Source organism: Perognathus longimembris, chromosome 5 (genome assembly GCF_023159225.1).
Source record: "Perognathus longimembris pacificus isolate PPM17 chromosome 5, ASM2315922v1, whole genome shotgun sequence".
In the NCBI taxonomy this organism is placed as follows: Eukaryota; Metazoa; Chordata; class Mammalia; order Rodentia; family Heteromyidae; genus Perognathus; species Perognathus longimembris.
Window position 1 is genome coordinate 6,397,734 of NC_063165.1, and position 23,869 is coordinate 6,421,602.

Consider the following 23,869-nt stretch of genomic DNA (forward strand, 5'->3'; position numbering starts at 1 on the left):
TAACCCCTCTGACATCATTAAAATAAAATTAAATTAGAATAAAAAATAGAGATGTCCAACATAGGATAGACCATGTGAAGAGGTTGTGTACATAACAGAGCTCCCCAGTCCCCAACAACAGAGAGAGAGAGAGAGAGAGAGAGAGAGAGAGAGAGAGAGCTATTCTCCCTACACCCCCACTGATCTAACCAAATTCAAGCTGCTGGAGTTTGTGATCATACAGAAGGCAGCTACCCTGGTTGGAACAAGCAAGCACTCCAAGGATCATTTCTGAGCCCATGGAACCCCAGACTCCTGCCAGTGCCCTCCCATTTTAATCACACCATGATCAAAACCATGAGCCAGAATCCATCTCTGTGGTTTGGGAACAAAAAGTCCCTCACCACCGCCCAGGGGCAGTGATAGATTTGGGCTCCTGCTGGGCCCTGCGTGTGTTCTTTCAGTGTGGGTGGAAGAGCACGGGCACCCACTGCACTAGGCGTGGCATTTAGGGCACCTCGGGTGGAGTGAGTCAGGGTCTTACTCTAGTAACCCAGCTCAAGGATTGTGTGGGCTCTCAGAAATCTAAAACAAAGAGGTTCCTCAGAGCACAGGGTGTTGTCTCTGGGTTTTGGTATTCCCTTTCCCTTCCCTAGTTCCAATACACATATATACAATATCTAGGGTACTAAAATCAGTTGCAGTGATATCATGGGATAGATAACCACAGGAAAGACAAAAGAAAAAGGGCATAATTTCACATGGTATGTTGAAAATAACAACAGTGATATACCACTTGTTTCCGTAACTTGGAGTTCATTTCAATTAGCATCATCTTATGTGTTTATATGCACTAGCTATTGAGCTATTGTGATCTTCTACTAGGATAATCCTAGACGTGTACTAATTCCTGATGAGGGAAACCATACAGTCTACGTTTCTTTGGGTCTGGCTCACTTCACTTAGTATAATTTTTTTTCCAAGTCCTTCCATTCTTTCTGATAGAGGCATAGAATTCCACTGTGTATATGTACCATATTTTCTTGATCCACTCATCTACTGAGGGGCATCTGGGTTGGCTCCATATATCAGCGATGACAAATTGTGCTGCTATGAACATAGTTGTGCTGGTGGCTTTGGTGTGACATATGGGGAAATCACAGAGGTCAACACATCCGGAGTGCAATGAATAAGCCTCACCCTGGGAAAACCACCTGCGTGATCATGGTATCTCCTCTGCCAGGTAAGTACTGTCTCTTAGCTTTTTTGCTCAAGGCTGGTGCTCTTGTATTTGAGCCACACTGCCACTAACTGGCTTTTTGCTGGTTAGAAGTAAGACTCTCCATGGACTTTCCTTCCCAGGCTGGCTTCAAACTGCAATGTCAGGTCTCAGCCTTTGGAGTAGCTAAGATTACAGGTGTGAGCCACCATCCTTTGTTAAAGCTTCAGGCTCTCACATTCAGCCTGTTTTCATCATTGCTGGTGTCTTTGTTCCATTTGTACCCGCAACCCTCTCAAGGATCACGGTAAGCTGTAGACCCCGTGTGACCCCAGGGAGAGTTGGCCTAGTGCTTGGTGATCCTACTCAGTGATGTGACCAACCACAGAGCCACCGGGGTAGATACCCACATCAGTGTGACTCAGACAAGCACAGAGGCCTCAGCACATTCTTCAGCGCCCGCGATCGATCGTCCCCGAGACACGGGTAGGTGTGGCAGAGCCACTTGCTGGGACTGTGATGTCATGGGACAGCAAGGAAATGTTTGGTAACAAAATCACCAAGGAGACATTCCTTTGGTGGGGCGGGAGGTGGGGGAGGAGGGGGAGTAGGGGCCAGAAAGTCACTGAGGTGAACTTGATACCTTGAAAAGAGCCTCAGAAGAGCTTCGATAAAGAGCATCCCAGGCTAGAAGCCACAAGGCCCTCCCCTTGCACGGCGCTTTTCAAAGCTCAGCGCCTCAATTAAGTAATTAATAGGTCTGGTCATGTCTGTCACTCTCCAACACTAAGACGAAGGGAGCTCTGCTTTTCCTCCAGGAGAAATGCTTGCTTCCACCGGTCATTCCCTCCCCCCGGGCCTGGGTTTCTGATTCACGGAGAGATTGGCAGCCATGGTGGTTGGTAGACACCTGTGCAGGGGTTGGGATCTGCTGCCCCCTGGAGGCCACTTCGAATACAGAAGGCCGTTGGACCCACAGAAACAATGCGCCCAAGAATGGGAAGAAAACCGGCTTATTTATTTTTATATATTTTTTTAATTTTTTGGTCTAAGGAGTGCCTGGCATGCCCAAGGCTTCTCAAAGAGGGGAAAATATTAACCCAGAGCATAACCATTCCTCTCTCTTTTCAGTCACAGCCTAGACAGGCTGTGTTGATATTGAGTTAACAAGTTCCATGGGCTAATACCTTCCGAATGAAATGAGAGAGAGAGAGAGATCCTGAATTAATGGATAAAATTAAAAAAAAAAAAACCACCTCCCCTTCATACATCAGAGAACTAAAGAAAGGTAATTGCCCTCGATATTTATTTTTTTTGATCTGGAAAATCCACAGCAAGAAGGCTTTGAAGAAGTCAAGATCTGATTATAATTCTAGGCTTTGTGCCAACAGGATAAATTGTCTGGCAACTTTGTGCAAAGTTATTGACTCCATTTGCATCTGACGCCAATGGCTCAGCATGGTACAAAGCCTCGGAAAGTGCTCGGAAGAGGGGCGACGCTCCTACACCATTGATAAAATCCAGAGTGTCCCCAGGACCGAAGCCCTGTCACCTCGGGGGACGGCTGGCATCTCCCGCTTGTGAGCAGGCCGCTTTCCGCTCTGAAGGCTCACTGGTCTCTATGGCTGTGCTTGTGATTCCCTGCTGTAGGATGGCATGCTGATGGATTTCTTGCCTTAGACAAAATTCTTTAAATACAGAAATACAGGTCCCAAGTGTATGTGTGTGTCCGAAGATATATGTGATGCTCTATTCATTCCCAGTGTGTGTGTGTGTGTGTGTGTGTGTGTGTGTGTGTGTGTGTGTGTGCAAGTACTGGGGCTTGAACTCAGAGCGTGGGCATTGTCCCTTAACTATTTCCCTCAAGGCTGGTATACTGCCACTTGAGCTACAGCTTTACCTCTGGCTTTTGGGTGATTAATTGGAGACCGTAGTCTTTTAAGTCTGGCTTCCAATCATGATTCTCAGCTCTCAGTGCCCTTCCGCTTTGATAGTTTGCCCTGCCCGCCGTAATGGAGAACCAGCTGTGAATGAACGTGCTCTGAAGGCCGGCTTATGGAAGTTTCTCTCCTACCCTGGGCTTTGAGTCTGAGGTGGGGAACAGAAAAGACCTGGTGCCCTGGCCCAGCTGGCCGACGGATGGAAGAGAAATCTCAGTGGTAGTCCTTGGGAAGCATGGACCGAGTGGGTCATGGCGGGCTAGAGCTCCGTCTCTGCCTCCCTGGAGCCCAGATGAATGAGCCATGGGGCTCGAGCACCCCAGAATGAAGCCAGCAGGACAGTCTATTTCTAACGAGTGGGAGCTGCCCTGCCAGTGGTCTGGATCGTGGGCGCTCCCCAGCAGCGTGGGGTGCTCTCCAGATGTGGATCAGCCGAGGGGCTACGGGGTTCCTTGAACCTGGCACAAGGGCATGATCTTGCTGCAAGGTCGTCTGCTTTGCCCAGCCAATGCCCAGGAAGCCCAATCTTCAGACACTGCAGCTGCCTGTCATGGAGGAGGCTGCCCAAAACCACGGAGGGGAAAAGTTCCTCCAACCAAACCCCAGGGCCCCCACCCTGTGTGCAGTCACTCAGAACCTGTTGGCCAGCCTCCAGAGTGGGGACCCAGGCAGGCTGAGGCCTATCCCAATTAAATGTTCAACCGAAAAGGGAGACAGGTCAAGCAACACAAAGGTCAGCCCTGGCTGGACAGTAGCTACTGCGGGACATTGTCTTCAGGGGCCACGGCTGGACCCCCCCACCCTCCTGGGCCGTGGCGACAGGAGCAAAACCAGGCTCTGCTCGAGCAGTTGTCCTGCAGAAGTGTATTTACAGCCCAGGCCGCAGCTGACGGTGGGGAAACTGAGATACAATGGGGCGGGGGGCATTACTTCCGCGCCTTCTGTAAATGGCAGAGGAGTTGGAACCTAGGTGTCTGACTCTTCTTCTTCTCCTTCTCCTTCTCCTTCTCATTCTCTTCCTCCTCTTTCTCCTTCCTCCTTCTCCTTCCTCCTCCTCCTCCCCCTCTTCCTCCTTCTCCTTCTCCTCCTCCTCCTCCTCTAACTCCTTCTCCTCCTTTTCTTCCTTCTTCTCCTCTACCTCTTCCTCCTCTCTACCTCTGCCTCCTCTACCTCCTCCTCCTTCTCTCTACCTCTTCCTCCTCCTTCTCCTCCTCCACCTCCTCCTTCCCCTCCACCTCCTTCTCCTCTCTAACTTCTCTTCCTCCTTCTCCTCCTCCTCCTCCTCCTCCTCTCTATCTCCTCCTCCTCCTTTTCCTCCTCCTCCTCCACCACCTCCTCCTCTCTACCTCCTCTTCCTTCTCCTCCTCTTTCCCTTCCTCCTCCTCCTTCTCCTCCTCCTTCTCCTCCTCCTTCTCCTCCTCCTCCTTCTCCTCCTCTTTCTCCTCCTTCTCAGCCTTCTCCTCCTCCTTCTTTCTTCTTCTCCTCCTCCTCCTCCTTCTCCCCCTCCTTCTCCTCCTCCTCCTTCTCCTCCTTCTCTTTCTTTTTCTTCTTCCACAGCACCACTACTGGTTTTCTGGTGGCTAATTGGAGATAAGATTCTCACAGAGACTTTGCTGACCCAGCTGGCTTTGAGCCTCAATTCTCAGCTCTCAGCCTCCTGAGTAGCTAGGGTTGTGGGCAGGAGCCATTCGCGTCCAGCCCCGGCTCTGCACTTCTATGTGCAATCGTTTTCAGTATGGCGAAAGGCGGAAGGCCCGGGAACCTGATTTGGAGAGGGTGATGGGAACCGAGGGCTTCCCAGAAGCTACCACAGCTGTGCCAGATCGCACGGAGTCAGGCCGGCTTCTCTGCCAGACTGGTCTGAAGGACCACAGAGTCCCCCACACCACAGAGCCGGGGGGCTCCGGGCCACAGGCGGCACTCGGAGGACCACAAGTGCCTCTGGGCAGGCTTGCCTTCACTGCAGGACGACCTACAGGCGCTGGGCCCCGAGGGTAGAGAGCTCTGTGCTGGCGGAGCATGGAGGAGGCCTGCGACTTGAAGGAGGAACAGGAGAGTTCTGTGCTGCACACGTCACGCCACGAGGGGGAAGAACGTGCCCTCCGTGAGAGCAGATCTCACCGCCACGAGGAGAGCGGAAAGGGCGTGGGAGGCTAAGGCCCTATAGAGATTAGAGACATATAAACAGAAGTAACTAATGATACCTGTGTCCTCTTGGAGTCAGCAGTCTCTTGTAGAAGATATCTATCATCTATGCGATCTCTATTTCTATCATCTTTTATCCGTCACCTATATAACATTTATGTGTACCCTACATCAGCCAACAGTCAATAATCTGTCAATCACCTGTATGCTAATCACATACATATATATCATATACACATATATCATACATATCATATATACATATATCATATATATGTATGTATGTATTTTTTGGTCAGTGGTAGGACTTGAACTCAGTGCCTGAACACTGTCCCTGAACTTCTTGCTCAAGCCTAGCACTCCACCACTTTGAGCCACAGCTCCACTTCCGGTTTTCTGGTGGTTAAATGGGGATAAGTGTCTCAAGGCCCTTCCTGTCCAGGCTGGCTTCAAACCTCAATCCTCAGATCTCAGCCTCTTGAGTAGCTAGGATTACAGGCGTGAGCCACCAGGGCCCGACATATTCACCTACCTTGACTCATTATATCCATCTACCTCCCATCTAATCTAGCCATCATTTCTGTACCTACAAGTCATCTACCTCCTTACCTACAGACAGACGCTCAGTTCCTAGGTGTCTCAGATGTACAGACCACCATGCACTGTGCCAGTCCTTGGCTAAGAGTCCTGTTTCTGACATCCATTAACTAGGTGACCTTGAAGATATGTACGTATACATATACATATATATATAATCACCTATATAACAGTTATCTGCACCCTGTGTCAGTCTTTTTTCCCATCTGTCGGTTGGAAGAAGGGCAAATGTGCTTATCTACCTGGAAGGCAGCAAGGACTAAGCAGGACTCCACGGGAAGTGGTAACCTGCCAGCCTGGACGTGGTAGGCCCTTCCGGAACCCCTCCACAGCTGCTCCCGCTGTCCAGGGCCTGCCTTTACCGCGTTACAGAAAGAGAATGCAAAGCCTTCCAGAAAGATCGTGCAGCGATGCCCCCCGGGAGACAGCCCCGACCTGGGCCTGCCGACCCAAGCTAATGTTCAGTTTCCTTCAGAGGGAGATAAGGCCAGGGCATCTGCTATGGCCGCCGACGAAGAGGGGCCGAGCGGAGATGACTGCCGAGCTCTGCAGAACCCCCAAGGGCCCCTCTCACGGCGCAGCAGCGGGGGCTAGGGACTGAGCCAGGGAGCCGAGACGCTCCACGCCCGGGCAGCCTGGGCGAGGCCGGACAGGGAGGCAGAGGAGGAGCTGTCAGTGTGACCCAGCGTAGGGCACTGCAGAGACAAGATGTGCGACTTGCACAAGCTCAACGCGGGTGGCTCCTGGCTGTTTAGTTGCCTGAGATCTGAGGATCACGGTTCAAGGCCAGCCCAGGCAAGAACGTCCATGAGACTCTTACCTCCGATTAACCACCAGAAAACTGATAGCAGAGATGTGTAGAGCACCAGCCCTAAGCAAAAGAGCTCCAGGACAGCCCCCCGCCCTGAGTGCAAACCCCACCACCGACCAAAAGCATAAAGAAGAAAAGCTCCAATTCCCTTCTGAGAAAGCCACCGTGGGGTGTCTTGCTTATGGCCCTGAGTTGGAGCTGCTCTTGAGACCTGGCTCAGGGTTCGCAGGAGGAGATACAAATGCCTGGTGGATCTTAAGGGGCATTTGTAGACACCAAGCTGCCCACGGGGGACCAAAGGGTCCCCTCCAAAGGCCGCGTGGTCTGGAGACTTAGCGGGTCCAAAGCAGGGCACCGCCAGATGCTTCCACAGACTCGAATCGCTCCCTCGGGGCCTCCGTCACTGTCACGCATCCACTGGTGTCTTCCAACGGCGTGGGGAGCTTTGGTCCTCCTGGGGTGGGGAAGTGCGCCCCCAGTCTTCCTTCGGAGTGGTGCTTCCCACTATTTTGATCTCTTTCCGGGTGATTTGAAGACAGGGAACTGAGGAGGTGTCTGGGGCCCTGCAACGCAAAGCGGGGCTCGGGGAGGGGTTCACGTGACCCCCCGCCACCATCACGCCCTGCCCCTGGCTGCCACCAAGCTCCCCAGAAGCTTTCCCTTCATCTCCACGGGCTGCCGGACGCCATCCCACAGTGGCGGGGAGGGGGGAGGGGGGCCATGTCCGTGACCCCGCCACCACACCTCCCGGCAGCAAACACGATCAGCACGCAGAGTCCAAGTCACCCCGCAGCTCCCTACACGAGCGGCCATTAAGCCCCCGCCTCTGACACACGTGTGCAACGCTGCTGATGTCATCACACTGCGCCACAGTGACTGCGCGCGCGCACACACATACACACACACACACACACACACACACACACACCCCATCCCTGGCATTACGATTCAATCGCTTGGATCAACCCTGCGGCTCTTCCTTCACAAATGACATTAACCCTTTGTGCAAAGCGAGCCTGGCTGGTTCTCCACCCGCTTCACTTCACAGGCGATCACCAAGTCTATACGCGGACAAGACGGGTCCTCAAGCAAGTCCTCAGCTCCTCCGGTGCCAGCCCCGACCCCCAGGGGCAGCAAGCAGCTCCTCCGCGGTGACCGACTGTCCTCACGTCATGCGCAAAACCCGGCCAATCGGGCAGTGATTCGTTATGTCTGCCGAACTGCTGCAAGCCGGAGGGGAAAATCTAGAAATCTGCAGACTCTTTCCGTGGTTGGTTGTTTGTTTTTGGTACCTCAGGCTTAAAGGAGTCACGTGACCTGAGGTGGTTCTCCGAGAGGAACCAACACTCTGGAAACCCTCTTGCTTTGGTGGTCACAAGGTCCCACCACCCCCTCTTCCTCCTTCCCCACACTCCCTCAGCTTCGGCGTGACTAGCTCGGGCCTTACGCAACCCATCTGAATGATGCTGTTGCTGCCACAGGACTCAGTGAACGTGGCGTGCCCTCCACACCGCGGAACGAGAGTGTTGACTGGATCCCGAAGCGCTAGGCCTCCCGATTCTCTGAGCCATTAGGACGCTCCCCATCAGCTTTGTCCTCGCTGCTTCCGGAACACCGCACGGTCGCCGGACACATCGGCCTTGGACGCCAACAAGCACAGAAGGAACCCCACGCCGCCCACGTCGCATAAGAACCACCGCCCCGTGCGTGCTTCGGAATCGACACTGATTATGCTGACTGGAGTGCTCTTCTAAGCCTGCATCTTGGGCTGGAAAACAGACCTAACCTTTAGTCTCGCTGACTTCTGAGGGCGTCTCTGTGCCCTGTCCTTCCCTTGATCGTCACGCGAGGTTGCGTGTTTGTGGGGATTGCTTGGCGCGGGTCCTCACCCGGTGGCTGTGGTGTCACTCCAGCGTGTTAACACTTTTGCAACGTGCAGACTCGCAAGCCTGCCTGGCTGTCCCCTGAGTCACCCCACGGCAGTCAGAGGGGCCGCAGGCAGCTGACAAGAAGCATACGTGTCTGGCCGGTCATGGATTCCTATGTGTCCTGTATCCAGTAATGGACATTCCTGGCTTGTCTAAAAAGAAAATCACATTATTGATAGGATTTACTCCATAGACCTTTGTGTGGGTCATGAGAATAAAAGGCTCCTGGATGGACTGAGTTGCCAATCTTTCCCATGGTTGGCTTGGCAGGGTCAGACCCAGTGATTTCACTCTCCTGGAACCGATATTCCAATCAAATCACCCAAATCACCCCCCCACACACACACCCCCTCAGATCCAGCCGTGAGGCTGCCGGGAACCCAGGCTACCGAGAGGCTGGAGAGATGACGCGTGGGGGGGATGAGTCCTCATGGGCTCACCGAGGTGGCCAGATAGCCATCAGGAAAGGCTTAGTTAAATAAAGCCCGGGCCGTCCAAACAGCAGAACGACTACGCAGCTATAAAAAGGAACGGGGAAGCTCTCTCTGTACTCGCGAGGACAAGTTCCAGGACATTTTGTTAAAGGACTGGCAACAAGGACGAGAAGACTATGTGTAGAATGTTCATAAGGACAGGAGATAAGAATGCATGTCATATTGGCCTCTGTTGGGATATATATATATGAGATCAGAAGAAACTGAAAGGGAGATTTTTATCTGTGGGATGGGATAGAAGGAAAAAAAACATCCCTCTTGAGGTTTATATATGGGGGCGGTGAGCATACAGAATGCAATTTTTTTTATATAGTAACACATTGTGTGAAGGAAACACACGCAGTGAACCAGATGCGCCATTTCCCCCCCCCCCCCATCGAATTCAAAAATCTCTCTGCGATATTCGCTGTGTCGCAAACATCACAGGCCCTGGTCGGGGGTTCGCCATCACAGAATTAACCTAGTGAGACGTGCTGGTTTTAGCCGGGAGGCACTAAGTAGTATTTCCACACAAAAAAAAATCCTTTCCATTCCAGAAAGCTGGAGAACAAGTACGCAATCCTGCTCTCCGGGCATGAAGCTTTCTCATAAGCTTCCACAGTTTCTAGCTCCCCCGGGATCCCCTCTTTCACCTCATTCAGAGGAAGTGGAATGTGAGGGACCTTAACCTGCCTAGTTACAGGGCGGGCCCAGACTGCAGAGGAAGATGTGACCTCCCCTAAGGAGCAGAGCAGCGCCCAGGCCACCCAACACACACCCGAAGACATCTTTATTGTTAGGATTCCCGGCATCCATCCGTCAGAGCACTGAGCTGTCCACGTCTGTGCCAAACGGGCCCGGCTCTCCACAACTGGAGGTTCATTGAGTAGTTCCGGGGTCACCTAGGCAGACACACGGTGCTGGCGACCTAAGCTGCCTGAGGAACAGGAACAGCTCGCGTGACTTCCGGCAAGGACACGGGGTCCTGCAGGTCTAGCGCTGTGACCCGCTTGTAACATCCGACTTCTGTCTGTGGTGACTGGAGTGGCTGCTTTATCAAGCAAAATTTCTCAGCCCGCTGAGATTGCTCATTCCTTGTCCCCATCCTGTGAAGGAGGAATTCTCTCTGGTGTCGACCACCAAACCAGTTCTCCCTGTGATTGATCGGGCAACTAATCTACTAAGGGTTTAAAGGTGGTTCAGTCTACCAGAACTCAATCCCCAGAGGCGAGCTTAAAACCCTTACTTCTTTCAAAGGTGTGGCTCCAGCGCCCACCAGGAACAAATGTGCATGTGTGCGCACACACACACACACACACACGCGCGTACACAAGTGGTTAACCTAGGCTTCTGGTGAGCCACTTGCCTCCTGCTTTGAAGACGTCATTGATCCTCTCTTTGATTCAGTTTGCTCCCCTCGGTGATGACGCGATCTCTTTTATAAATGAATGTGAGGATTATGCAGAAGATCACCTGTTCCTACCTGTCATCCTCAGCAGCCTGAGATCTGAGCATCCCAGCTCAAAGCCAGCCTGAGGTGGGCAAGTCCCTACATCTCTTACGTCCAATTAATCACCAAAAAGTTGAAAGCGGAGCCTTGATGCAAATGGTAGAGGAGAAAAAAAAAAAAAAAGCTAAAGAACACACAACCATCAGGAAAGGCTTAGTTAAATAAAGCAGGGGGCCATCCAAACAACCAACTACTAGACAGCTATAAAAAGGAATGGGGGAGCTCCCTGTGTACCCATGAGAACCAAGTTCCAGGCCCCAGTCTTGCCTTCCCCGCAAAGGAGGGAGAATAACCGAGAATGCACTGGTAGACTGCCTAACACGACACTAAATCTGTGTTCACTAGTACCGTGTCCAAAAGTAAAAGCTGCCATAACTTATCCAGCATGGTTGAAAGTGACATTTATGACTAATAAAAACTCCGATAACTAGGTTTATCGCGCATATCACAAATCGTTCATCCTGTTTCAAACACTGATCACACAATGAAATGCCCTGGAGCGAAACACTAGAGTAGATGTTCTCCTGAATCATCCAAAAGACCTTTGGGGCCCCGGTGACATTTTACTGTGAGCCCCAACTTAACCTCACGCAGCTATCTATGCAGCGGCGGCGGAGCCCTGCAGGACTGGGTGACGGGGAGGCGCCGTTGCTTTGTGGGAAATGCCCAGCTCACCCCGCGGGTCTTTGGCTTGCTTGGAAGGAGGGACGGGCCTCCGTGAGGCAGGCGCCCCTGGCTCAACCTTCGTTACCGAACAGCCCGGCCCAGGGAGGCTGCTCAGGTGACACAACAGGCTGTCCTGGGAATACCCTTGTTTCCCAACCTCCGGAGCCCTGCCAAAGTGCCCGAGGCTTGTACTGTAAGCGCAGCCTCAAAACCCTCCCCGCCCTTCCTCCCAAACCGACGCTTTCTCAACCTCCAAGCGGTCCATCTGGAACCCACCCTGCGCTCCTTGCAGTCGCTGAGGCCAGTACTTTTGGGGTCTTCGAGGACGATCTCTCCCCTGCAACCTGACCTCTTTCTAGAACTCACTAGTCCCAGTCTTAGCGTTTAGCTGCTGTCTCCCACCAACTGGCCTTCCCAGCCTCCTCCCTGTGCACCCGGAGGTGGTCTCCAAACCACATGGGCCTCCACCTCCACATCGCTCCCAAGAGTCAACCGCAGCCAGCCACGCAGCCCAGGGCAGAGCTTCCCTTGTTTGCGGAGAGTCGATCGCTGTAAGTCACCTAGTGTCACAATGGGGCTTGGGGGAAATCATGTGTGGATGACTGAAAGAATCCAGTGTGACAGAAATCCCTGCTCGGCATTCAAGTCTTGTGAAAATCACGGAAGACGCTGAATTACACTCCCCCCCCCCCGCCCCAAAGACTTGATTTGGAGCTAGGTACAGCGGCTGGAGGAAGGATTTCGTAGGTGAGGGAAGACTGGGCCGTGTGGCAAGTTCTAGGCTACTCCGGACGTTGAAGGAGCAACGGTGCCGGGTAAGGAACACGCCCAGTTAGCTCACCGCCACCCTTTCTCCTTCGAAGTCCGGAGCAGCCTAGAACTTGCGGTGATTTCTGTGGGAACTGTCCGGAGGAATCTCTCCTCTTCTGCCTTTGGTGTCAGTTGCTTCGGATGGAAGATATTGCATACCTAGCTTAATCACCAGGGAGACAGCATGACCATTCTTTTACCTAAACTACTTTGTTAGAGGACAACTTTTAACTCCGTACAGCCTCTTTAAGACGATTTTTTTTTTAATGTATGGAAAAATAAGTAAAGAGATGTCGCACCCTCAATTCAGCTGTTTCAAGGTAAAAAAAAAATGACTATTTTCTTTTCTGGAAAGTTCTTCAAGCCAAGTCAAATCCCTGACGAGGCAAACAGGTGTCTCTCTGAGTCCTCAGAGGCCGCTTCTCTCGGAGATAGACGTCCTGTGGCCTGGGAAGGCCCGCTGTGTTGAGACTGGCTTCATCTCACACTAACAACACAAACCACACTGCTGCTAGGATAGTTATCTTTCAACATCAAATTGTCCGTGGGTTCCCAGAACATACAAACCCATGGATCAGAATAATAAATAATACTCTTTCTTTTATTTGCCAGTCCTAGGGCTGGAACCTCATGAGGACCTAGGCACTGTCCTTGAGCTTCTGTGACCTAACTTTTCTTATTTTCATGCCTTTTATGTACATCTTTATTTCTGAGCTCTCACTAGAACAGGTCTTTGACAAATGAGAAATTGAAGTTCAACAGAATTAAATGACTTGGTGAAGGCCATACAGTTCTTTAGTCAGCCATCCTGACACACAGTCAACTGTCTGGATCCCAAACAGAAGGGGGTTGCAGACTTTCAACGTACCGGTAGGGAATAAGAAGTTTAGGTGTAAGACTTTTCCTAAAGAACGATCTACAAGCGCCAGGCACCAGGGGCTCGTGCTTGCAATCCTAGGTACTCAGCTGATAGAGATTGAGGGTCCTGGTGTACAGTCAGCCTGGGAAAGGAAGTTGTGAGACTCTTCTCTCCAATGAACCAGTGAAAAGGCAGAAGTGGAGGTGCGGCTCAAGTGGTAGAGCAGCAGCCTTGAGGGGGGAAAGCCGAGTGAAAGTAAGAGGCCCTGAGTTCAAACCCCAGTACTCCATGCATGCACGCAGGGACACACACACACACACACACACACACACACACACACACACACACCCCTACAATTTCTTGGTACATTTTTATTTTTCTTTCAGTGTTGGGAGTTGAGCCCTGAACCTCACATCTGGCCAGCACTCTACCACTGAGCTACATCCCCAGCCCTGTCTGATAACTAGAATGACCACATCCATGTACCAAAATAAACTGATCAACCTAGGAGAGCATTTGAGTAAGCTTTACCCTTACACAAGTCTTTCTGTTATCTGGAAAGTTCACTGAGCACCACAAAACACTGCGGGCTCACTGCTATAATCATGAGCCAAATGAATCCAAAATGCCCTATGTTGAGTTGACCCGTCGACCCATCTCTACCAAGTTGAAACAGTCAAGGCACCCAGATTCTTTTTGCAGGGCCCTGTGCCTTGCTCCGCTGGCTAAATCTGCACTGCCTTCTGATTTGCATCTTTATTTTATGCCTAACAAAAGATGCATTGTTCATTGCTGGGATCTCTTGATTAAAAAATCCAAGTGTTGAGTCATCTTGCTGTTCGTACCCGTGCTAAGTAAGTGTCTGCCTGTTCCTTGTTTCTCATCTGCTCCAGCTTCCTTCTGCATGCCTCCGGTGAAGACCGGATCAGACCGGAAAGCCATGTCTGTTTAGTGTTGCTCGCATTGTCCACACACACACACACACACACACACACACACACACACACACACAAGGCACACGTGGCACCCCAGATTTCTGCTGGCCGGCCACCCTGGAGCAGGCTGGGAAGGTTTCCTGGGATGAAGAGGGAGGAACGGGTTCTTAGGACAGCAAATCGCCCTGTGCTACCTAGCCCCAGATGATCAGGCGGAAGCTACGAAGGCTTCCTTGTAACAGGAGAGCACACTGTCCAGGGCCAATGCCCCCTGTGTGGGTCTAAGTCACAGAAGGCAGGGGGTTCCCTGTTGATCTGGGTCATTGCCATTCCAAACTTTCTCCTCCCGAATAGTGGAAACGGCTAGGTGCGCTGGTGGCTCACCTCTATCCTCCTTACTGCAGGGGAGGTGGAGGCCTGAGAATCAGGGTTCGAAGCCAGCCTGGGCAGGCAAGTCCATGAGGCTTTTTTTATCTCCAATAAACGACTCAGCAAAAGCCGGAAGCGGCGCTGTGGTTCAAGTGGAAGAGCGCTAGCCTGGAGCACAAAGGGGCCCAGGGACAGTGCTCAGGCCCTGAGTTCAAACCCCAGGACTAGCAAACAAACCAAAAGAAAAGAAGTAGAATGGTAACAAAGCACTCCATTGACCCACTGCAGGGGAGTCCTCCTCCCGGCTCTGCCCTTTCTCCCCAGCCTTTGGTAAGGACTGAGAAAATAGGCACATCGGATGCCAAGATGCTCCGGGGGAAGGCTGGAAGGGTTGGTGATACCATTTGGTGGAGAATTCTTCGGGACGATCACAGCTCCTCCCGCTCATGTATGGCAAGGGACTTCTACCTTAACTCCGAATATCCGCAGGCCAGGAGGCCACCCTGCATCACGCTCCCAGAAACGAGGGCGGGTGGGAAGAAAGGGAATGTCACCGTGTTCTTAGGTCGTATCCTAGGATGAAAGGCATTTTGGCCACGTGACTAACGTTCCTGATCGGTTACCTCGAGGACCTTATGCTGAGTGGGCCTGGACTTAATCCGTGGGACCTTCAGGGCCTCACAAAGGAGAACATCCTGGGTGGGGCTATGTGTCCAAGATGGAAGAAGGCAGGGAGCGTGGAAGCCGCACAGTCTCCCGGTGGCATTGAGGAAGCCATCTGTCACGTGCGAAGGAAAGCTGTGTGGCAGGGGATGGCCGGCGATCTGTCAGAGCTGAGAGCCTCAAACTTACAAGCTCAACTACGGGAAGCAGAAAGCTGGTCAGGACCAGCTTTGCACACAAGCACGGCACGTGCTCTCCTGAACAGCCCGGCTTCACCCCCACTCCAGCCTCGCCGGCGGCTCCAACATCACTCACTGCCGAGGGCAAACGAACGACGCGGCTCCTCGGAGCTCTGAGACTCCAATGGTGGTGCTCCCGGTGGCTGCGGGAACAAAATACCACGAGCTCGGCGACTTTGGAAAATCGGAAGCGTCGTGCTCTGTGAAGTTGGGGTGTCAGCAGGACTGAGCTCCCTCCGACAGCTCTGACGAGGATGCTCCATTGTTTCTTCCAGCACTCCGGGGCAGCCAGCCATCTTTGGCTTTCCTTGGCTTGTGGCCACATCCCTTAGCTTCTTAACTCTAGCTTCATGCGACCTCTTCTCTGTGTGTCGGACGATGATGATGGTGACGACGAAGGTGGTGATGGTGATACCAGACACAATGGATTTGGGCCCACCTTACCCAGTGTGATCTCATGTTGAAGCCAATTATACCTGCAAATGTTACATGGCTCGTGATCAGAGAAGCCACATATTGAAGGATCGAATCTTGGAGTCTTTATTAGGGCGTGAGCAGTCTGCGGGCAGCCTGTCCTTACAAAGGCCTGCTGCCCACAGATATACTTAACACTGTCAGGAAACAAGCCAGAGGGGAAAGAGAGAACAAAAACCATTCCAACAAACCAATCCAACTCCAATGGAGAGCTGACTTGGGACACCATAGTGACGGGAGACGAGCCAGGAGACAGGACGTAGGACGTGAAGACGGAGACATGTGGCATGGCGTAATGGTGCCAGGTCAGGGGGCAGGGTCACAGGAAGCTCCCAGTCCCAGGCACTTGACTGACAGGTTCAGTAGCCTATAGGCCAAGTGCCCACCCCTGTCTCCGGGGATTCAGGAACACCCATCACCTGGGGATGGGACTTCCCTTCCTCGAGGAATTCAAGCACTCCCTTGGAGACAAGATGCCAGATAGTGCCCTCCCTCATAAGAGAGACGCTAAGAAGCTCAGTGAACATGGAACAAGATGTCAGCTCTTCAAGGCTGCAGCAACACCATCACCAGTTTCTGATGTAGAGCCACGCTCCCTGGACTGATGTCATGTTTGCGCAGGCTCTGTGGATAGGAAGGGTACATGGGCTCTTTCATGGCCTCTTTGACAGAAGCATCTTCTCGGAGGCTTTATCAAAGTCCAGAGGTGTGCCTGTTGCACACGCATCGAGTGTGTGTGATCTTCTGTGTCTCGGCTGCTATTCTGATTTCTCATTGCAACTGCAAACATTTTTTTTTTTTTTGGCCAGTGCTGGGCCTTGGGCTCAGGGCCTGAGCACCGTCCCTGGCTTCTTCCCGCTCAAGGCTAGCACTCTGCCACTTGAGCCACAGCACCGCTTCTGGCCGTTTTCTGAATATGTGGTGCTGGGGAATCGAACCGAGAGCTTCATGTGTAGGAGACAAGCACTCTTGCCACTAGGCCATATTCCAAGCTCATCTGCAAACATTTTTGTAACGTCTTCTTGGTATTGGCGCATTCCAGGATTGATTGAGTGTGTGTGTGTGTGTGTGTGTGTGTGTGTGTGTGTGTGTGTGTGCAGGGAGGAGGCAGTTCTGAGACAGAGTCTTGCTATGCAGCCTAAGTTGACCTCTCAGCTTGTGATTCTCCTGCCTCCACATCTGGATGGCTGAGATTACAGGCGTGCATTACCATACTAGTAGAACCAATCTTCTTTTCCTCGTCTGAGCAAACAATAACAACAACAAAGGCAAAGGCTGCATCAGCAATGGCCAACCCCAAATAATCCCCAAAGTTTTGTTTTGAACAACACCTGTTTGGAGAACCGATGAGACGTTTCCGAGCTGAAAACAAATACAAGTCCCACAGGAAGCAGCTCCCTGGTGTACCCCCCCCCCCAAAGCAGGGCAGGCTTCCCCGCTCGGCACTGGGTCAGAGTTCAGGCCCTTCCACAAACCACATTCTCTCTCAGCTGCAGACACGGGAGCTCGGAAGACCACAGGGGAAGGAATGGGGTGACCGAGCCGTGTCACCACCTCAACCTATGACCCACTTGAAAATCAGCAGGCCAAGAACCTGGGTTCAATGGCTCCTGTTGCTCTCATTTTCATTTAGTCTATGTCTTCAGGAAAGCATATCCACAGGATAGGAGGAGGAACACGACCTGTACTTTTAATCCCTGGGCACAGAAAATGTACAAGGAAGGACCTGGCGGAACTTTACTGGCCAGAGGAAGAAAGAGGGAGGAAGGTCACAACCTCTAACCTCCAGCCTTCCGCTAACCTTCACCCTGCCCCAAAGGCTCCTTGACAGACTCACTCCGCCCTTTCTGTGGAGCCTCACCCTCTCTCTCTCTCCCTCTCTCTCTCTCTCTCTCTCTCTCTCTCTCTCACACACACACACACACACACACTCACACACACACTCACACAATCAATCCTGGAATGCGCCAATGCCAAGAAGATGTTACAAAAAAATGTTTGCAGTTGCAATGAGAAATCAGAATAGCAGCCGAGACACAGAAGATCACACTCGATGCGTGTGCAACAGGCACACCTCTGGACTTTGATAAAGCCTCCGAGAAGATGCTTCTGTCAGAGAGGCGATAAAAGAGCCCGTCTTCACCCCCATTTCTGTGGGGCTGAGCTGAGGCTGCCTTTGACGTGAAGAGAGGCTTCGGGACGTCTCTCCGTGCAAAGGAGCCATTTGGGAAGTAGTTGGTCCTTCAAGGACCAAAAAGGAGACACAGATAAGAAATAAGCTTTGGACAGATGAGCTGGGCCCAGCATGGCAATAATACAGTTGTGCTAGAGCAATCACTCATGTCTTCCTCCTCCTCCTCCTCCTCCTCCTCCTCCTCCTCCTCCTCCTCCTCCTCCTCCTCCTCCTCCACTACCTCTTCCTCCTCCTCTTCTTCCTCCTCCTTTCTTCTCCTCCTGCATCCTTTTCTCTTCTCCCTCCTCCACGTCTCTCCTTCTCCTCTCCCTCCTTCCTCTGCTCCTTCTCTTTGGACCTGGTGGGTGATGCCTTTGGTAGAGTCTGTACACTGCTGCTGAGGACGGAAGATGGGGGATTCGCGATGGTCCGGCAGTAGACCCAGGGACAGCGTGATCAGCCCTAGGGACTGGACGCTGCACCCCCTGGAGCTCAGTGGGATCCCCACGGGAGCGGAAGCCTCGTCGCCGCCCTTTGACCCTGCGGTGCCACCTGTTGCTCCCACGGGAGGGGCCTGATGGTTGAAGCTACTGTAAGGCTGTGTCCACCTCAGGTGCTATGGTCTCCAGTCTAGGTGAGTGGAGGGCGCGGCCAGGCTGCAGGGCTTCAGGATATGGGAGAACGCGCCACCTAGTGGCGACAGGAGGGACTGACCCGGGAGGGCGTAGGGCTCCAGCTTTGGGACGGGGCTCACACGAGTTGGGGAACTTTTTCTGTATCTCAGGGTGTGCTACCCTACAACTAAACACAGTGCCTCCGGGATGAACGGGAGGAATGCCTCGCTAGGCCGCCTGTCCGGCGTGGAGCCATTCCGTCCAGGGCACATGACACACGGCTAGACCAGCTCTATACATTTAGTCCGGGAACGGACGTAAAGGGCAGCCTGAGGATGTTTGTCATAGGAAGTCAGGCATTCCGGGCGTAATTCCTCTAAAGCTCCTGTAAGCTTGCCAACTCAGGCTCTGAGCACTGTGACAACCTGTGTGTAAAGACCGCTACCCAATAAGGAGAGGAATTGCTGGAAACACCCGTCTGCAGGTTTTACAGAGAACTGAACATGCCACCTTCGACACGAATGGGAGGTATTTTCATTTCCCAAATGAGAAGAGGGAGGCTTGCTAAGTAAAGGAGCAGACAAGTCCAAAGTCAGGGGCGGGGCCAGGCTATGGGCCCTTAGGCCTGCTGGGGAATTTTGTTGTTCATTGTGGTTTGGTTACTTAAACACCAATATTTCAAAAACAAAACAAAACTTTTCCAGAGAAGGAGCTAGTAACGTGTTTAATTTATTGGCACTCAATACCTGAAAGAGAAATGCAAGTAACCAAGAAAAATAAAAACCTCAATGTTAGTCAAACATATTCCCTGTTACAAACCCAAGGAACATTTGAATAGAGCAAGGCCTGTGCTCTCCTGGGACCTGGCATTCTTCTTCTTCTTTTGTCAGCCCTGGGGGGCTTGAACTCAGGGCCTGAGCTCTGTCCCTGGCTTCTCTTTGCTCAAGGCTAGCACTCTATCTCTTGAGGCACAGTGCCACTTCTGGCTTTTTCTGCATGTGTGCTGCTGAGGAATCGAACCCAGGGCTTCATGCATGCTAAACAAGCACTCTACCACTAAGCCACATTCCCAACCCATTATCCTGGGATTAGTTTAGACTCTGTGGGAATCCAACCGACTAGGAAGGTCTTAGAAGGTTCTGGCAGGCGGGTTGAGTCCGTAGGCATTCAGAGATTCAGGATGGGACTTGATTTAGGTGTACACGTGGAAAGGCAGAGTCCCCATAGAACAGAGATTAGCGAACCACTGTGAGCTTCGTTCAGCTCTTCAAGGCCACAGTCCTCGAACCAGGACACCAGGGAACCCACCGCAGAAGCGACTAGAGGAAGCGATGGGAAAGGGAGGTGGCACCATCAAGGTGGACATCCAGTGCATGCTGGTCCCTCCCAATAAAAGCCCGACAGCTCAGGGCCCGGGTGGCCCTGCCACACCCTTTACTCCCTGAGCAAATGGGCTTCTTCCTCCCACATGGGCAGCCGGGCCGCCATGACTTGACCCAAACACCCCCACTGGTTGGTGAGTAGAAAATGGCAACGCTGGCTACTCACTGACTAAACGTCTTCTGCCAGGCAAGGACTGGCAAAGGCTTGGGTGAAGCCAAAGCCAGGCACGTGCTGTCCCTGCAGGCTCTGTAACCCACTCCCCCCAGGTCTCGGGAGCCAGTGCTGTCCTTTCCTTTGTCACCAAGAGCCAGACGCCAACACCCGGCCTTACAAGGTGGGGTGGCCGTTGCCTGAAAGTGAGCACGACAGGAACCCAGTCCAGCCGTTATGACAGAGTTCAGAAGGAAACCAACCTGTGGAGAAAGGACGGGAGGAAACGGCCCCCGCCGAGCGACTTGGGGTCCGTAAGGCTTTTGTGCACGCTTAGAAGGATGGGCCGGGGGTCCTCAGCGTTGCGAAATAAAAGAAGGGTTGGGTTTCCTCGTTTTCAAAGGGGGAGCGTTGTTTTTCAAAAATGTTTTCCAGAAGCTAATTGTAAGCCCAGGATGTGTGTGAGGATGAAGTGGCGTGCTTGTATGAGTGTGACTGGGTGTGAGCATGTATGAATGCACACACACACACACACACACACACACGTGGCGTATCGTTGGGGGTGGTGGGAGAAGGCTACATTCAATTCCTGGAGGCCCAGAGACTCCAAGTTATCTGTTAGTTCTTTCTGTGGTTCAAGTGGGGTTTATAATTACCTACAAGTCTTTTCTCTGGCTAAATTCACACTATCCCCACCAAGTATGGCCCGGGATATTCTTGCACTCCTTCGAGGCCGCCACCGTCGACTCTGGGGTTGGGGGACAGAGTTTGTGGTTTGCGTTTCCTGTCAGGACTCTCTTCTTTTGTCATGGTACTGTGGCTTGAACTCGGGGGCTCCTGGACTGTGCGGGCGCTTTACCACTCGAGTCTTGCTCCACGCCCTGTTTCGCTGTAGTCAGTTTTCAGACAGGGTCTTCTGTTTTGCCCACAAGCCATCGTGAGCCATGATCCTCCTACCGGTGTCTCCCACGTCGCCAAGGTTACGGGCACACAACATTCTGGCTGACTTTCTGGTTAAGATGGAGTCTCACTAACATTTGTCCGAGCTGGCCTCCACCACAATCCTCTTTGTTTCCACCTGCTAAGCATCTGATTCCAGGCGGGAATCACCGCTCCGAGCCTTTATCCGGTTTGTTGAGTGACTAGAAGGAAAGAACGGAGCCCTGTGGTCCTGAGACCCTTTCACACCACCAGCCCCCGAAGAGGAACTCGGCCTCTGTCCATAGCTCTATTCTGTGCCTATGTCTGGGGAGGAAGTGAATTAAGCTTCTAAAAACCTACGCTATACGCTGGGCACTAGGGGATCAGGCCTAGAGACTCAGAAGGTAGAGATAGGGGGGGCCCGAGGTTAGAGGAGGACCCGGGCAAAGAGTTCTCAGGATTCCCATCTCAACCAGTAGCCATGCACAGTGGGAAGTATAAAATAGGAGAATCACAGTCCAGGCCTGGGCCCAGACAGGAGGTGAAACTCCATCCCAAAAAGAACCAATAGGAGCCGGACACCGGTGGCTTACGCCTATAATCCTAGCTATTCAGAAGACTGAGATCTGCAGGTCACAGTTCAAAGCCAGCCCAGGCAGGAAAGTCTGTGAGCCTCTTACCTTCAATTAACCGTCAGAAAACGGGAAGTGGAGCTGTGTTTAAAAGTAGTAGAGCATGAGCCTTGAGCACAAAAGCTCAAACAGGGAAAAATCTCTACTTCAAATAATTTAAAAAGAAATCTATACACTTCATTCTAGTTCTCTTTCTTTTTTGTGTGCTGGGAACTGGGCTTGAACTCAGTACCTCACGTTGGCTTCGCTTGCTTGACTCATGGCTGGCACGGTACAAATTGAACCGTGTCTCCAGTCCAGCATTTTGCTGGGTACTTTGGAGACAGAGTTTTATAAACCTTTGTGCCTGGATTGACTTTGAATTTTTATTCTCTGATCTCAGCCTCCTGAGTAGCTAGGATGATGGGCATAAGCCACCAGCATTCATTTTATTTCTTTATATCTATGAAGTGAATGAAAACGGTGGGGTTTTTTAAAAAAAAAAATGAAAGAGATAGGCTCCATTTCAAAGATTTTATAATCTGTTTAATTTTTTTGAGGCACACAGTGTACAATCATTTCAACATACAAAGGCATCACTAGTAAGGTCCGGGAGCCTACTCATTTACCAAGTTTAAATCTAACATTCTAAAACTAAACTAAAAATCTGCAGGAGAAGAGAGAGACACAATTGAGAAGGTTATTCTGAACAAAATTCAACATGTGCACATCTCAAATACCAAAAAAAAAAAAAAAAATCAAACTCCTAAAGAGATGTCAAACAACTCCCGCAATAGTGGCCCATGTGGGGTGCAACTGTCAAAAACCCAAGGATGACAAAGCAAACCACCTGGGACAGAACCCCAGAATCCTGCGGTCGAGGAAAGAATGTGAACGTGGCCACCAAGTCGCAAGAGTGTGGCTATCCACACACTCGACTCTCTTTCCAGCAGGTCACTGACAGCGCAGATCTACTGAGAAGAAGCGTCTTACGAACGCGTCCGCCATACACACAGCCAACTCCTCCAGAAGCGTTCTCTGTACCACGCACGGGGCTGTCCGCCAACAAGCCTGTGGATCTCGCGGATGTCTAAGCAGCCAGCCTCCCACTCTTCCTCCCTTGCCCTGGCTGGAGCCCAGTTGCTCACCCCCACACAAAGCCAGGCTTGGGGGGTGGGGGGTGGGCGGGGAGCTTAGGTTAGGGGGAATGGAGGAGGATAAAGCCACCGAGAGACCAGAAACTTTCTGAGTCAGTCTGTTTCCACTTCCTCTCTAACTGGGCCATTTACCAGAACTGCCCCCCCCCAGACTATGGGACTCTCTTGGTTTCCATGTGGAATTGAATCTCCTGGGATTTTCCCTTGAGCAAGCGCCCACAGCATCATGGACACGGAGGAGGTACCACGTGGGTCGCAGCCAGAGCGGCCAACGAGGAAGACGTGGTTCACGTCTCCATGCAGGGGAAGGGGAGGGGAGGGTATCACAGCTGACCCGGAGAGCCCTCCTGTAAAGCACCATCCCCTTGAGCGGGGCGGGAGCAGCAGAGGGTGCCAGACAGGAAGCTCGAACCCACGGCACAGATGCGTGCTTCTCCTCCACCGCTCATGCCTATCCCGGAGTCCGAGGTGGCATCATCCCAGAGCTGGGGACAAGGCATCCCGGGCTTCAGACACACCAGCCCCCCGCTGATCCCGCAGGCGCCACGCGCTCTGCTCGCTGCCGCCTCTCAGGTCTCTATCACCCACTCAAGGCACCGGCTCCACCTTTACAGGCCCAGACCTTCGTGTTGATGTTTACTGTGAGAATTCTCAAGGCCCAGGGTCCTCTCACCAAGCCTTCGCACAAACATAGTCCTATAAGTAAACAAAACTCTGTGTGTGTGTGTGTGTGTGTGCGTGGGTGTGTGTGTGTGTGTGAGTATGTATCCAGCCATACATCACATGTCTTCTTTCGGGAGCTCAGGAGATCCATCCTGCTTTGAAAGACCCGGGAGATGGTCACCAACACACGATCAAGCAGAGTGAAAAAAATGTGTAGGCACTGCCTTTCCTTTCTTAATACACTTTGATACGGTTTTTTTTTAAAGTATTAAAAATCGACGTCATTTTATAACTATAAAAGCAGTTGAAAACAGTCGAATAGTTGAGAGGAAAAAGTAGACAGCATCTGATTACAAAAAGTACCAAAAAAAACAAACCAAACAAACAAACCAAACACTCCATCTGAAGTGGGTGCTGGTTGCTCACGCCTGTAATCCTAGCTACTCAAGAAGCTGAGATCAGAGGATCAAGGCTCGAATGTAGCCTGGGTAGAAAAGTCTGTGAGACTCCTATCTCCAACAAACTATTCAGAAAAATCTAGAAGTAGAGCTGTGGCTCAAGTAGTAGAGCCCTAACCTTG

At 51.9% G+C, this 23,869-nt stretch overlaps 1 long non-coding RNA gene and 1 pseudogene across 1 annotated transcript; both read right to left on the reverse strand.

The window, feature by feature from the left end:
* Positions 1 to 1,048: 1,048 nt before the first annotated feature.
* On the reverse strand, positions 1,049 to 1,230 carry LOC125352112 (annotated as a pseudogene).
* Positions 1,231 to 9,357: 8,127 nt separating this feature from the next.
* Positions 9,358 to 22,825, reverse strand: LOC125351475. Its single transcript, XR_007210956.1, has 3 exons — positions 22,482 to 22,825; positions 9,533 to 9,542; positions 9,358 to 9,368 (listed from the first exon to the last, which is right to left on the reverse strand). It is a non-coding gene; the product is annotated as an uncharacterized LOC125351475 (long non-coding RNA).
* Between the last annotated feature and the right edge of the window lie 1,044 nt (positions 22,826 to 23,869).